The sequence below is a fragment of the Pollicipes pollicipes genome, unplaced genomic scaffold (genome assembly GCF_011947565.3).
Source record: "Pollicipes pollicipes isolate AB1234 unplaced genomic scaffold, Ppol_2.1 Scaffold_3949;HRSCAF=4635_pilon_pilon_pilon, whole genome shotgun sequence".
NCBI lineage: Eukaryota > Metazoa > Arthropoda > Thecostraca > Pollicipedomorpha > Pollicipedidae > Pollicipes > Pollicipes pollicipes.
Genome location: NW_023596407.1, coordinates 2,397 through 17,739, shown reverse-complemented (window position 1 = coordinate 17,739; position 15,343 = coordinate 2,397). Strand labels below are relative to the sequence as shown.

The 15,343-nt window shown below is 58.3% G+C and overlaps 1 non-coding gene across 1 annotated transcript; it reads right to left on the bottom strand.

Annotated features, from left to right (window-relative positions):
* Nucleotides 1-1,969: 1,969 nt before the first annotated feature.
* Nucleotides 1,970-2,041, bottom strand: TRNAE-CUC (transfer RNA glutamic acid (anticodon CUC)). Its single transcript has one exon. It is a non-coding gene; the product is annotated as a tRNA-Glu (tRNA).
* Between the last annotated feature and the right edge of the window lie 13,302 nt (nt 2,042-15,343).

Below are 15,343 nucleotides of genomic sequence, written 5' to 3'. Positions count from 1 at the left end.
CATCAGTTCGCGGTCAGTCATTCGGAGACAGCCGGGCCAGGACAGTGGCTACCGACGAAGGACGGGAGCAGGGGTCAGACAAGGAATATATGACAGAAGGACCTTCATTCTGTGGCTCCGTTTTCAAAGGAGAATCTCGATCATCTTGGGAAGCTGGATAGCCTTATTTCCCGAATGACATAGATGAGGGGGATTGGCAAAAATGTGCACCAGTGAGAAACAGCTCTAGATGCCTATCTAGAATAACGGTCATTACATTTGAATCAAGAGCGATAACCTCCATCTTTACTCCCGCCCTCTCCCCCCCCCCCCCCCGGTCATCGGGCTTGTTTTCCAGAAAAAGTTCCTGAAGTACGACCTGAACTTGGATCCCCACTTTTTGAAACGTTCCTACGCCTATGTGATTGCGCTTTTTGTCTGGTTTGCTATTATGTACAATGTTGTCATCAACCGATCTACAAACAGCGGTATGATGTGACCGTAGCCCAATGTAGAGGGGATGGGTTAAGCTAGCATGATCAACGTATCCACCGAACTAAGCAGACCTTGATTCTCGGCTTCTGATAATATGCTGTCTTGGTGAGTACTACGCCAATTTTATTAACTGTTTTGCCCTTGGCAGCGCAGCTTCTTTACATGCAGGTGACATGCGTGCCTTTCAAAAGTTGCCGTACGTCATTGTCTCATGTTGACCTCTCCTTAATGTTTTACACAACATGCGGCCCACCAGCACAATTTGCCCGTTTTCATTCGCATTTGGGCTTGCCAGTGTCGCTCTTTGATCTGCATGTGACGGTTTGCCACGACTAGATATCATAATTCGATGGAGACTGACTTTGAATAAATACATAAATAAATATATAAATAAATATTTGACTGACTGACTTTGAATGAATACATAAATAAAATACAAGGTGGAGGCTGACATAAGTCGATGTAGACCGACTTTGAAATGACAGTGACTTGGCAAGTGGTTGGCCTATGTCAAAGGCCAACATTCCTTGCATATAGGCTGAAGACAGCATTTTGGCTTACCAACCGGTTCAGTCGCTGACAAGTGGAAACGACACATTTGTGGCTAAGTGCACAGCAAAGGGTAGCAAATGGTAGCGCCTAAAATAGCGAGGGTTTAAAGAGCCTGTTCTGTTCTTTCTTCTGATGCACGCTCTACCATAACCTTTTTTTTCTTCTGATAGGCAGTCTGCTATAGCCTCGATCTAAACCTCAAATCAAAGCTAGCTGAAGTAAACTGAAGTGTTCGGCATCACGTAAGCTTTCTCACAGACGCAGGTCGCCGACGACGCTCACGACATTTTCTGGACGAGCGCGTCCGGTCACGGACCGGCCTCTGCCCGCTACGTCACGGACCAGCTCCTGCCCGCTGCGTTGCACAACAGACCGTCTTCTGCCTCAGCCCCTGCTACAGACGCTGCGCTGGTTCTGCTGCAGGGTGGCTGTGCACCGAGTGGACGACTTTCGCTGGCTCGCGCCCTGTCCGGTGACACCCTTACTGGACTTTCTCCACCCAAGAGCACTAGCTGGCCGGGGGGGGGGGGGGGGGGTGGGCGACCGGTTAAACAGTCAGCCAAGGAAAGCGGCTTGCGGTCTAGCTGACTGAGCGCGAAGCCGACACATCCAGGCTGCTGTCCCCCCGTGAGGAGCAGCTGGTGACGCCGGAGCTGAGATGCCGGAGGGGTGGACTGTCACCGGAGCTCGGACTGACTCGCCCATTAGATTCGGTGACGATGGGAGAGGCGGGACAGCCCTCCCGTTGTCACCATCTCAGGCGTTAATATCCCAGCTGCTGACGGGAATAACCGCCGGCTTAGCGCAGTGTGACAGCTCACAGCAGTGCCGTCGTGTAAAGAGCGACAACAGCTAGATGTGGCGAAAGGCGAGTGCTTCCCTTTGTACCGTTCGACGAGGTCAGCTCAGCCTCAAAACTCGGAAAACTTTTGTTGAAAAGATGTTCCCGCACCGGGAATCGAACCCGGGCCTCACGGGTGAGAGCCGTGTATCCTAGCCACTAGACCATGCGGGAGGTGTTAGCGTGCGCCCGTAGCCCTGAAGTTTGTCCCGTGGAAACAGTGGAACCGATACCCAAGTTCGTGGTCCACAGATTCACACGGATGTTGTCGGCCGTCGGCGTCTTCAGGTGTCACCTAACCGTTCAGTCACTGTACCTCAAAAGGTAACTGCGGCTTGGCAGGGCGATTCGTGCCAGCTTTTGCCCCCATCGTACCAACGTAAAAACCAACACGAGTCATCGGACGTAATACTTTCGCAGGCCGCACAGCTCCAGCCCACCGGCGTCGCATCGAACCAGTGCCGTTCTCGGCCTGCACGGATCGCTCTCTGCAGAAAATGAGTCCTCTTCGCATGCCGGGCCGCGGCGTTTGTGGCGCAAGACCGGCTGGACGGACGGCTCGACCGCCTGGGCCGGACGGACTTTAAACGAGTCCGGTCGTCTGTGGGGCGCTCTCGCCAACAAGCCGCCCAGGTGTGCCGAGATTCTCAACATGCTGGGATTCTGTTGATACTCGAGGCCGTGTTCTGTTTGAGAAACGTAGAAAGTGAACAGGCCTCACGCGTCACGGTTGACTTCCACATACAAGCAATGCCAAGCAAACAGGCATAACGCATCACACATTGCTCTCGTACATGCAAACAAGTTCAATTAAACAGGTGTCCCGTATCACGGTCAGGCATGATTTTTATATGTTAACGATTTTAAGCTAGCGCGCATCATACGTCAAGCCACTGACCACATTCTCACACTCGGCCATGATGAGCCCTATGATGACCGGTATGATCTGGTCGATCTTCTGTGCCCGTCGATCCTTCTTCTAATCTACTACTCGATCTTCGTGTGCATGTCGACGAATGCTTAGTGTTAGCTGCGAGGCCGACGCTGAACTGCCCATGGAGACTGCAATGTCTGGCGTCGGTATTTTTGTTGTAAAGATCTACAAGCGTACATGCTCAAAACTGCTTTATATCATTTTTCTCGCTTATTTTTTGCTGACCGAATGTTTTACATTTCCAGGCAAACATAGATGAGCGATGCCAATACAATTTTTTACCCATTTCGATCAACAATATACGATCGCGGGGTCCTCAAAACTGATCTGTAGAACCCGTATCAAAATTCTGGCGGAACTTCTCAATTCCATCAGTTTTGAAAGAGGCCAATGAACCATTATGAGAGCAGCGGCGATGTATTACATGCAGTCGTTGAGCGCGTGATTTATTTAGTGTCTTGACTTTAAATTTCGAACAGAATTGATATCTCATTAGCTTCTGGCTTTTGTTCCAGATATAGCAGGAAGAAATGATGATAAATCAAAGAAAACTGTGCCCTTAATTAATAAGTTGGCCATATCCGGCTTTTTCATCGTTTGGGGCTCTTTTACCAACAGGTGCCCTTCCTCAACCATGTGTCCCGCCCTTGTAAAGGCTCTGACTGCGTCCCTTACCCTGATCATTACAGATCGCAGCCCCGGTCTCATGGCAGTTTGGCAATTAGACCCCAAGGGTCAGACTGACACGAAGCTGACTGTTCAATGCTGGTGGTCGCTAGCCGAATTAAAGCCGCATTGTTCTAGCGGGTCCCAAATCGGTGCATTATAATTCCTGGCGGGGGAGCCTACGGCCAGCCCTTCAGCTCTTTCGGGCTGTCCAATTGGGCCCTTGGCCGTCCGTCCTGAGCGACCCAAAGGGACCGCAGGCCACATACCACCTGTGCGCCCTCCCCCCACCCCCCCCCTCCCGCCACGAGCGACCGCGCTTGCATGCCATTCGCGCAATCACGCCGCAGCAGACGCTCTCAAACCCCGCCGCACGCTCTGTAGGCATTTCATTCTTGCTACAGTATTCATTGGTGCTCATAGATGACAGCACCAGTCCGGTAGTAAAATGGCGCCATCTATGCAATTGGCGAAAGCCACAGGTCGCCGCTTAGCTTAGCGCTGCGCAGCCGCCGAAGCAGAAGACATCAGTTGGTCGGTGGCGTCGCGCGGGAGGGGAGTGCGCGTGCATCCGAATGGGTCGATGAAGCGTGAGTGATGCAAGATGCTCAGAGTGCGTGAATATGCGATTGCTGGCAGTGGCGGCTCTGTGTGTCGTGGCGCATGGCACCTTGGCGAACGATGATGAACAAGAAAGGGGTGAGTTGCGGAACTCATTTCTTTGGCAACTTCTTTGCACTCAGTAGACATATTTGTACGAAACTTTGTCGTAAAAGACCATGGTTTGCCTTTTCGTACGTCTACCAATCGTGCGCCTCAAACACTGACCGTAGTGAATCGTCCAGTTGAATGTCGTTAACTTTTCGGTTTTCTCACTTCCCAAGTCATGCGTCAGCAACTGTGAGCCCATTTTGATGTGTCGCGTCATTCATCCTGTCTTGCCGCCGCACTGTGAAGAACAAGCTTCCGGCCCACGGCGGTCACAACTAACCACATATACTTTGCATGTAGGTCGGTAACCGTAATTTGGTATGCGGCGATGATTCAGTGTGATAGTGCTAATCGATCTAACCTGTCCATCAGATGTTTTTGTGGTGTGTTCGGGCCGCTAACGGGCGCCAGCGGCTTGTAGGAACACCGTGTTTACGCTCAGTGTTATTTCTTAAAAGCCCGTTTTTGCTTGGCTGTTGTGCGAAAACGGCATACTGCAGCAATACAACGTGGAAAAAAATTACCGAAAGTGGGCCGGAACCGGCAACCGCACAGCCAGGCGTAGGCAGACCCGGCGTGGAAGAGGGGGGGGGGGGGGGGGGGGGGCTGTGCGCCTCCTTGATAGCCGCCGCAGGCTCCGCTGCACCAGTGCCGCATGAGCCTCCGTGAGCGGTGCGCGTCCGTCCCGGTCCGGGTTCCCAGGACACGTGGGAACGTGCCGCCGCCGCTCCCAGACCTGGGGCGGCAGACGGCCGGCGACAGCGTGCTGGTCTCGGGGTGCAGCTGTACCGCACGGCACGCGGACCTGCCTGGGGCCACGCACCCACCTTAACTGCTGTTGGACCTGGGGCGCGTCTAGGTCCAGCTGGACCCAGGGCGGCCCGCACAATCCTGAGGAACCCAACTAAGGACCGTTCGTGTACTGGGGTGGGGGTTAACGAATACCGTACGATGCGCAACATCAACGTACAACGTGCAAACGTCCGGCGTGCAAAGTTCAACGTAAAACGTACAATGTGCTCCGGAAGTTGTGCTGTAGCTCCTCAACAATGGCTGCGGTTTTGGGGCGGGCCATCGAGAAGCGCCCTCTTAGGTCCATCAGCGGTGCCCCGCCTCAACACCGGTTTCCGTCCTGAAGTCGCAGCGTGCAAGGCAGTGGGCGTGGCGGTCATTGACCCGGTGACCTGCCCGCAGACATCGAGGCCATCGTGCAGTGCAGCACTGACCCGGTGAGCATCCGCTGCGCCTCCTTCTACCAGATGGCCACCATCCACGAGGCGTGGTTCTACGAGACGGGCCACTTTTGCCAGGAGCCGCCGCCGCCGCCACCGCCGACACCGTCCGCCTCGGTCACGGCCGTGCCTCGCTACTCGGTGCTGAGCAGCTTCAACCGCAGGTCAGTGGCCGGATCACGTTCCGAGGTCAGGTCACCAGGCCTCCGCGGAACCTGGTTACTCACCGGACCAGACGTCAGGTCGCTGAGCTGGGGCGAGGTCTCCGTGTGGTGCAGGCGGTCCCGCCCACTGCATCGAGCATTACACACCATATGGTCCTCGCCTCGACCGCCAACTGCCCATCAGCTGTCGGCCGACCCACCGCGCCGCATAATATCCGGCTTGGTGGGCGCGTCTGCGCTTCAGACCGGACTCGGCCACAAGCTCCGTGTGGGCCGCTTCCGGCGGGCCCGCGCGCAGCCCGGGGGCCAGGCCGTGTGCGGTACGGTGCGAGGGCGGCCCCGTGAACCGCGCTCACGAGTTTCGACGCTCGAGTAGACGGACGGGGAGGGGTCGGGCGGCGGCGGCCGCCGCCCGGTTGGCGGTTTGTGCTTCTGAGCCGCGCGGCCAGGAGCGAGCCGTTCAGTGCAGAGCAGTCAGGGGCGAGCCGTTCAGGGCAGAGCGGTCAGGAGCGAGCCGTCCAGGGCAGAGCGGTCAGGAGCGAGCCGTTCAGGGCAGAGCGGTCAGGAGCGAGCCGTTCAGGGCAGAGCGGTCAGGAGCGAGCCGTCCAGGGCAGAGCGGTCAGGAGCGAGCCGTCCAGGGCAGAGCGGTCAGGAGCGAGCCGTTCAGGGCAGGGCGGTCAGGAGCGAGCCGTCCAGGGCAGAGCGGTCAGGAGCGAGCCATTCAGGGCAGAGCAGTCAGGAGCGAGCCGTCCAGGGCAGAGCGGTCAGGAGCGAGCCGTTCAGGGCAGAGCGGTCACGCTGCCTCTCGGAACCGTGATGACGTGAGCTGAACCGGGGCCGTGGGGTTAGCGGACCGAACCGGCAGGCGTCCCGCCCAGCTACGGTCACCGCCAGCGGCAGGCTCACCACGGCCCTGGTTCGTATTCTGTCTCATCTTCGTCGGCCGCCATCCGCACTTCGGCAGCGCGCGGTGTTCGGCAATATATGGCCTCAGTTATTAGCAGGGGTTACGGGCACGGACTGAACATGCGTCAGCCTGCCGCCCGCCAGCAGCGGCAGCCTCCTCCGATGACGACCGCGGCCGATCACGTCACTGAGAGAACCCGGACGAACCCCCTCGACCGGTCATCAGCGGCTCGTGGCGCAGACTTACGCGTCAGCTGGTTCCCCAGCTGCAAAAGCGCGTTAGTTGCGTTGCTGTTTGGCAGTGTGTTTAGAAGCGCCTTTGCTTCCGTTCAGCCCCTTAGGCTCTAATACCGGTGTTTGGCATGTTTGGTGCTCAACGTATGTGCATTGTCGAGGGAGATTGGGTTTGGCGCTATTTATTGCTGCGTGTTGCAGTTTAGACGCATTAACCGTCTTTGGCGAGTTCAGGAATCATCGGCCTCGGAGGCTGGGAACAGTACAGATCTGCTTCACCATACGGTGCATCACTCTTCGTCAGTTGACGCATCTACGTCACGGAGTCAATGCGGCTGAGTCAGTGGGTGCCATTTATCTCGTTTGTCACTTTATTTCGATAAACCGCTCGGCGTTCTGATGTCCTATCTCACCATTCATCTCTGAATAATCCGCGAGATAATGAGACGGTGTTGGTTTCCCGAGCCGTAATCCCGGTCATTTGCCGGCACGTTGGGCTGGGTTCGGCGGCGGCCGCCTACTGCGGCCGGGTGTGACGTCAGTGGAGCGCGTCCCGCGTCAGACCGCGGCTCCGGCCGGCGGCGGCCGGGCGTGACCGGCGGGGTCGCGGCTGCCGCCCGGCCCGCTGGTCACGCTGCGACGCCGCGGTCGCCGCGCGGGGGGTGCTGGTGGCAGCGAGCCGTTGCCGGTGCGATCCTGGGCGTGCGGCGTGCAGGCGTTCGCCACCGCCGCTCGTCAGCACACAGCTTTAGTGACGGGTGTCCCTCTCACGAAGCCAGTGGTACTGCATGCTGGCGGTGGCAAATGGCCTCGCGGGTTATTGCTGATATCTGCTGTTGGTGTCTGCTCCATGTTTCGCCGTTTTTTTACTGGGGGGGGGGGGGGGGGAGGGGGGAATAACCCACCTACTACTCTATCCGCTGCACAGGCCAACAAACGTAAATAATGCCATCCTCCGCTGCCCATAGCGCGCCGTCCTCAGTATTTATGACCTGGCCTGACTGCACGTCCACGACCCAGCGAGGCGCCGCTGACTGGAGCCCGTTATTTTGCCAAGATGTGCGAACTCGCTCACCCCTCATTAAAGACATCTTGACATGCGCGATGGCGTAACTAATGACTATACGGGTTGTCGAGAACGACGTCAACAACGCAGCTCTGTTGGCGACTCGATGCTTCGGCAGTCTTCCAGGATTTTATTCTTGAGGTGAGCCGACATTGGACAAACACTGCTTTGATGTACTGGCCTGGCCTCAAAGGGAAGAAGGTTCACAAATTCAATTGTTCGCCAATAAGTCACGTGACTCAGCACTACCCTGATCCAGAAGTCACGTGACCCCGCCAGTTCTCACTGTGACACTGCCGTACCCCCATCCAGTGATCGTGTGACCCTGGCTGGCCTTCACCAAGTGCCCCAAAATTGCACTTTTTGCAGATACCAGGAAAACGTGGCAAACGAAAGGAAAAAAGGTATATTTACATCGAATCGTGACAGTGTCGCATGACGGTTAATTGGTGACCGCTGCGATCTATCAGAATAAGGTCCGAGAGCTCATCGGAATATGTGGAGACCGCGTGCATAAGGTGTCAGTCCCCTCACCCCCACCCTCTCCCGGTACACGGCCCACTTTCTGCCCGTCCTGGCCCTAGTTCAGGTGTGCCATCCACGGTGCTCTCCCCCATGCCGTCCCCCCCCATGCCGTCCCCGATGCTGTCCCCGGTGCCGTCCCCCATGCCATCCCCGGTGCCATCCCCGGTGCCATCCCCTGTGCCGTCCCCGGTGCCGTCCCCGGTAACGTCCCCCCATGCCGTCCCCGATGCCGTCCCCCATGCCATCCCCGGTGCCGTCCCCTGTGCCGTCCCCGGTGCCGTCCCCGGTAACGTCCCCGGTGCCGTTCCCTGTGCCGTCCCCGGTGCCGTCCCCGGTGCCGTCTCCGGTGCCGTCCCCCATGCCGTCCCCGATGCGTCCCCCATGCCATCCCCGGCGCCGTCCCCGGTGCCGTCCCTTCTGCCGTCCCCGGTGACGTCCCCGGTGCCGTTCCCTGTGCCGTTCCCGGTGCCGTCCCCGGTGCCGTCCTCGATGCCGTCCCCGGTGCCGTCCCCGTCCCGTCCCTGGTAACGTCCCGGTGTCGTCCCCGGTGCCGTCCCCGTCCCGTCCCCGGTGCCGTCCCCGTCCCGTGCCTGGTAACGTCCCCGGTGCCGTCCCTCATGCCCTCCCCGGTGCCGTCCCTCATGCCGTCCCCGGTGCCGCCACCCGGTGCTCACGTGGCCCGGCCCAGACACGCCACCCGGTCGATAGCGTCCAGCCGTCTGGCCCCGAGACGGGGACGAAACGGAGATGGACGAGGCCGGCGGTGCGACCTTGCCCACCCCCGTCCCCCCGGCCCGAGAATCACTGATCGAGCGGCTCCCCTCACCTCTAGTTGGGCGGCTCCCCCCTCCTCTGGTCAGGCGGCTCCTCTCACTTCTGGTTGGGTGGCTCCCCTCACCTTTGGTTGGGTGGCTGCTCTCACCTCTGGTTGGGTGGCTCCCCTCACCTCTGGTTGGGTGGCTCCCCTCACCTTTGATTGGGTGGTTCCCCTCACCTCTGGTTGGGTGGCTTCCTTGACCTCTGGTTGGGCGGCTCCCCCTCCTCTGGTCAGGCGGCTCCTCTCACTTCTGGTTGGGTAGCTCCCTTCACCTCTGGTTGGGCGGCTCCTCTCACCTCTGGTTGGGCGGCTCCTCTCACCTCTGACCGGGCGACTCCCGTCGCCTTTGACCAGGCGGGACGCCGCACAGCTGTGTCATCTGGACGAGAGGTGGGTGTGGCCTGAGAGGCTGGCATGGCTTACGAGGCGGCTCTGGCCGGCGGAGTGGGTCTGGCCCGAGAGGCGGGTCTGGGCTGGGAAGCAGGTGTGGCCTGAGAATCGGATCTGGCCTGGGATGCGTGTATGGCCTGAGAGGCTGGTCTGGCCTGGGAGCGGACCCGGTTTGCGGGTATGCCCGGCCGGCTGCCGCCCACCTCATCTCGCCATCTGGCCATGAAACGGCCGCCGGACGGATCGATGCGGGCCCGGTCGGCACGGGTTCGGGCGGGGTCGGCAGGGTCGACTGGGCGCCTGCACCGGCTGACGGTCGAGATCTGCACCCAGACCTCCCACGAGCGGTATCCTCAGGCCCTGAAGGTGAGTTTTGCTGCCGCGCCGTGCGATAACATTAAGATCAAATTTGGGATCGTTTTTTAAAGTTCATTAAAATTCAGTGATCACAAGGACGTCAGCAGGCTTCTTATTTTGACTCATTGAAGGTGGGTGTGAACATTGACCTAGAATGACCTCGATCAGCCATGTGCCTGAAGAACACAGCCCTAGTGTATTTCTTGGCGCTGGTTTTAAATTCAAATACTAAGATAATGTCGCAGGTTTTTAAGCCATTTTTACCTGTAGAAGTCAGACAAGGTCACTGACCTGATATGACCCCGATGGACCTTTTGCTTGGAAAATGTATCTAGGTTAGCGCCGGTTGCATGTGGAGATCCGTGGGCACAACGGACACTGGTGTCAAGCCTGACCTTATTCGACCTTACTTGACCCATGCACCACTACATAGAGACCTAATTGTGAACACCAATGAGCTTGCATAGGCCCTTAACTGCGTTGTGAATTTCGTGTATATATCTCCCATAGTTTTGATTCTCAGGGGGCCAAGGCGCCCACACCCCCACCACCACTCGTACACGTTGTATACAGCTGGCCACCGAGTTTATGTGTAGACAATCGTGTTGCGATAAGGATGATAGCAGTATGTAAACATACAGGCAGTTGAATCGGGAAATAATACGTACGAGATAACGCATGTCGACCCTGGACCTCAACACTGGCATGTGCATGGCTGGTGCTGGTGGTACCACGTTGACGACACCGAGTTGGCCTCTAAGTACACGGTATACCGCATGGGGTATGTCTTTCGAGCTGCGCACAGCGGGTTATGGCTCCCACCACAGCCGTAACAACTCTTTGTGGTCTGCGGGACGACCGTCACGGTCTGCGTAACGACCCGTTGTGGTTTGCGTAACGAACCGTTGTGGTTTGCGTAACGACCCGTTGTGGTTTGCGTAACGAACCGTTGTGGTTTGCGTAACGACCCGTTGTGGTTTGTGTAACGACCTGTTGTGGTCTACGTAACGACCCTTCGTGGTTTTCGTAACGACCTGTTGTGGTCTGCTTAACGAGCCGTCGTGGTCTGCGTATCGGCGTCTCGTGATCTACGTAACGACCATTCGCGGTCTGCGTGACGACCCGCCGTGTTCCACGTAACGACCATTTGTGGTCTGCGTAACGACCCGTCGTGGTCTGCGTAACAACCCGTGGTAATCTGCGCAACGACCCCTCGTGGTCTGCGTGGCGACCATTCGTGGTCTGCGTAACGACCCATCATGGTCTGCGTAACGACCCGCCGTGGTCTACGTAACGACCCGCCATGGTCTGCGTAACTACCCGTCATGGTCTGCGTAACGACCCGCCCTAGTCTGTGTAACGACCCGCCATGGTCTTCGTTACGAACCGTCGTGGTTGCGTAACGACCCGCCATGTTCTGCGTGACGACCCGCCGTGGTCTACGTAACGACCCGCCGTGGTCTGCGTAACGACCCGCCGTGGTCTGCGTAACGACCCACCGTGGTCTGCGTAACGACCCGTCGTGGTCTACGTAACGACCCGCCATGGTTTGCGTAACGACCCGTCATTGTCTGCATAACGGGCCGCGAGCTGCGAATTGGTTTTCTTTTTGCATATATCACATATGTATGCGATGCATCCCCTCCAAAACACCCGCTTTTGATGTGTTGAGCAGACGCTTCATAACTTCTGCCGAATTACTGGCGCGCCATTCGGCCGCCGTTTTATTATCAGCTGTGAATAGCGCGCGCTCCCCCGTCCTGCCGCCTTGTGAACGGCTGCAGCTCCCGGGGCCGCTGTGGCTGGAGGCCTGCCTCGCCCCAGGAGGACAGTAATGATGGCTGTCCAGCCGGGGAGCCGTCACTAAGCGTCGCTCTCCCCCACCAGCGGTGGGAGGTGAGGAGGGGCCCGGCCCGCCTTGACGACCACGCGTTCCTACGGGCGCCCTCTAATGGAGCGAGGCGCCAGGCAGGCGGCCCTGATTAACGCGACCGGTGACGTCCACGGGGACCTCCGAGAGGGAGCGAGCGGCGTACGGCGCCAGCGTCGCACGCGACATTAAAACCCCAGACGCGTAACGAGAACGGGGGCGGAGATGGCATGCGTGGCACTTCGGCGCGGCTGGTCGATGCGACATGCCTCGAGACGGAGGGGCGTAGCGGCGGGTCGAGGAGGGAAGGACACTAGGATGTCGTGGTAGCGGCTCCTATGGCAACGACCGCTCGACCGTCTGGAGGCTGAGCACGCGCTGTACACAGGAACTTCCGAACGACGTTTGCGCCAACGGGGCGGAGAGAACAGGCACGTCGCTTTTACACGCAGCGTGTTTTTGTCGCTTGCACCGGACCGGCTGAGCATGGTTCCGTGATCTATCTGGATTTTGAATTTGACCTGGGTTTGTCGGAGGGTTGTGTCGCGTGAAAGTGTTCCCATGTGAGGTTACAGCATTACAATGAACTTCTTTCGGGGCTGGGCAAGTCTTCACGTTAACTGATCACAACTGTTGTAGGTTCAGGGGCCCTTCTACCCACACTGTGGACAGGTTTGTGTCGTTCGATCGAAGCGTACCGCCTGAAATTTTCAACACAAAATTTACAGAAGTTTATAAGATATGCTGCCATATTTTCCAGCTTCCGCATCGAGCTAGTTGGCTTAGGCAGGAGTTTGCTGCATTATTGCAACATCACCCACAGTGCCGCATCCACGGCTCGATGAACAGCAAGCGTGACCAAAGCTTAGAACATCCAACGTACGGGAACGGTGAGGCACACAGGCGGAGGCCCGCTGGATCCACCTCGCAGCATGGCAGCTGGATGAAACACAGAACGGAACAGCACACTGTGACAGGACGGAGAGCGGCAACAGCACTGGCAAACGCGTGGGTTCAGTGTGCAGACGATCACACGCTCTGGGGCGTAAACCATGGGTCCGGCCGTCTTCGAGCGGTCCGAGGATTAGTGTTGTGGTCCCGAGTACAAATAGAGGTGAAGCCAACTGCGCGGCGCAGGGTAATGTACCGGCTACAAGCCTTAGGCAATCTCAGCATTGATAAAACAGTAGTATTGGCCTTATTCCTCGGAGAAAAAACCAGGAGAATGGAGATATAGTTGGGTCTGATGCTACTGTCTTATCTATGCGAATAATGTTTCTCGCTAATGCACTGAGCAACTTACGTAATCTGAGCACTGCTGAGCCCGGGGAAGCGCAAGGAGTAGACCGGAAAGCGATCATTGTCATGCGCCTTGAAACTGACCTTGGATACAACGCACAGTGACCTAAACAGAGAGTGATCGGAGCCATGTGCGTAGTGCATAGCGATACAGGTCAGTTTATCGCCATCTGTGTCCATGCAAAGTATTTGCGCTTGTTGCGAATTTTCAGTAACCGAAGAAGTGAACTGTTTCGAATTCCTACATTTCCTTGCTTTAAGTCGTTGGGCGATGCCACGCAGAAAGGCAGACAATTTTTAAGCACCGTCTTTTAAAGCTTATTCGTCGACGCCCGATCACCAGAGCGCCTACGTCCGCCAAACACATGCAAGAGGGATGTTCCAATCCACTGCTAATGCCAATTGCATGGGTGTCGGTTGCGGGCTCTGTTCGTTTGCGCCTTGATACCATCTGCATGATGATGACGTCTCACGTCCGCTACCACCACCGCTCGTCCTTCGCCGCCAAGTACAGCACGGCGCAGCTTCGGTCACGGCTAGTCGGCTCTGCATCGATGCGACTTACTTAGGTAATCATTATAACACGTTATGAGATATTCTGTGCTAATCCATCCAACCCATCCCTTCTACAGCCTCGTGCATGTAGACCTGTGTAGCTCACCAATGCGCACACCGCTGTACGAGCCGTGTTCCAGAGCGATACATTTTAGGACTGGCACCAGAGAACTATGGAGCGGACAGCCGGCCAAACTTGGGATTCACGTGACAGCGACTAGTCCAGGAGGTTCCGTGTCCGTCACGCTTCAGCGACTGTGGTGACTGGCTGGCTGGCTGGCTGGCTGGCTGGCTGGCTGGCTGGCTGGCTGGCTGGCTGCTGGCTGGCTGGCTGGCTGACTGGCTGGCTGGCTGGCTGGCTGGCTGGCTGCGGCGACGTCACGCTGAATACCCTGTAAGACGTTTTAAATGGCCTCGCTAGGCTTCCTCTCGCCGTCTTCAGTGGCGCCACAGCAGGCGCAGTGCCCTTCCGCCCGAGTTTCACTGACATTGAGAGGCTTCCCATGCCGTCGTTACGAGGCCGAGCCGAGGACCGGCCCCGCTGGAGGGAGCCTGCTGGTGACGGCCCGCAACCCCTTCAGTGCGGCCCTCCAGCAGCAGCGGCGCTCAGTCTTCGCCGGCTGATGGCCTCGCCCGCGTTCGAACCGCCCGACCGAGTGGTGGCGAGCGAAGTCAGGGAAAAGACGCCACTAATCGTGTGATCTGTGCGATAGTTTTGCCACCTGGCAGATCCTGTGGTGTATTCTGGGAGTCAGAATCAATAAACGAATGGAACGAGGAGCCGATCGGACACTGTTGGGCCGTGTTGCCGTTGGCAGCTTTCAGTTTTTTGACGTGGAACCAGTCGCCTCCGGCCATAATCTGCTCACGTGCGTCTGATGATGGCGGCAGGTGCCTGGCGCAGGTTGTCTGACTCCCTCTCGGCGGTCGCTCGGCGCGTGAGGGACGAGATCGCTCGGCACCCGGCCATTTGGACCTGCCGCTGCTGCGCCGTATTGATTGAATCCGGCGTCCGGGGCGATCTGTTTGATGCGGAGATGCGTTCAGTTGGACAGCCCCCCCCCCCCCGATGATCGCGGCTGGGGAGCTGCCAGATGCGCCAGCGGTCCGACCGTAGCAGAGGGCGGCTACCAGAGGGACCTCGACCGCGCTAACGCATCGGCCAGCTGCCAGATGGGCTTCAGCTGCGCCGACGCACAGCGCCGGCTGCCAGAGGATCTCGGGCCGCGCCGACGCGCCGGCCGCCGGGCTACGACACTGGAATCTGGGCACGGCCGTCCGGCGTCGTGAATTTACCCGCGTCTTTGTGTATGACACTGTCAGCTGTCTGGACGGAGATCTCAGTAGACCGAGGCTGTTTCCTAGATCGGGATCTGGGCAGGGCGGAACACCATATGCCGGAGCCGGGAATGCGCCGTGCTCCAGTTGCGACTGCTGTCTCTGGAAGGGGGTTCGCCGACTTTTGCCGCCGGGAGGGGTGGCCGGTACGCGGTCGATCTGCCACGTCGCTCCGGCGCCGGGACCCCGGGCTTCCGCGTCCGCCGGCACAAATATCTTGCCCGGCGATCGATGTCACCTGGACACGGGGGATGACGGGGCGGCCGCTCGCTAATGAGGCTGCGCGGCTTCAGCTCCGGCTCTGGCCGGCTCCGGCTCCGGCGCTCCGGCTCCGGCCTCCCGGCTCCGGCTCCGGCTCCGGCCCCGGCTCCGGCCCCGGCCCCCTTTACGGCGGATCAGACCAGCCAGCAGC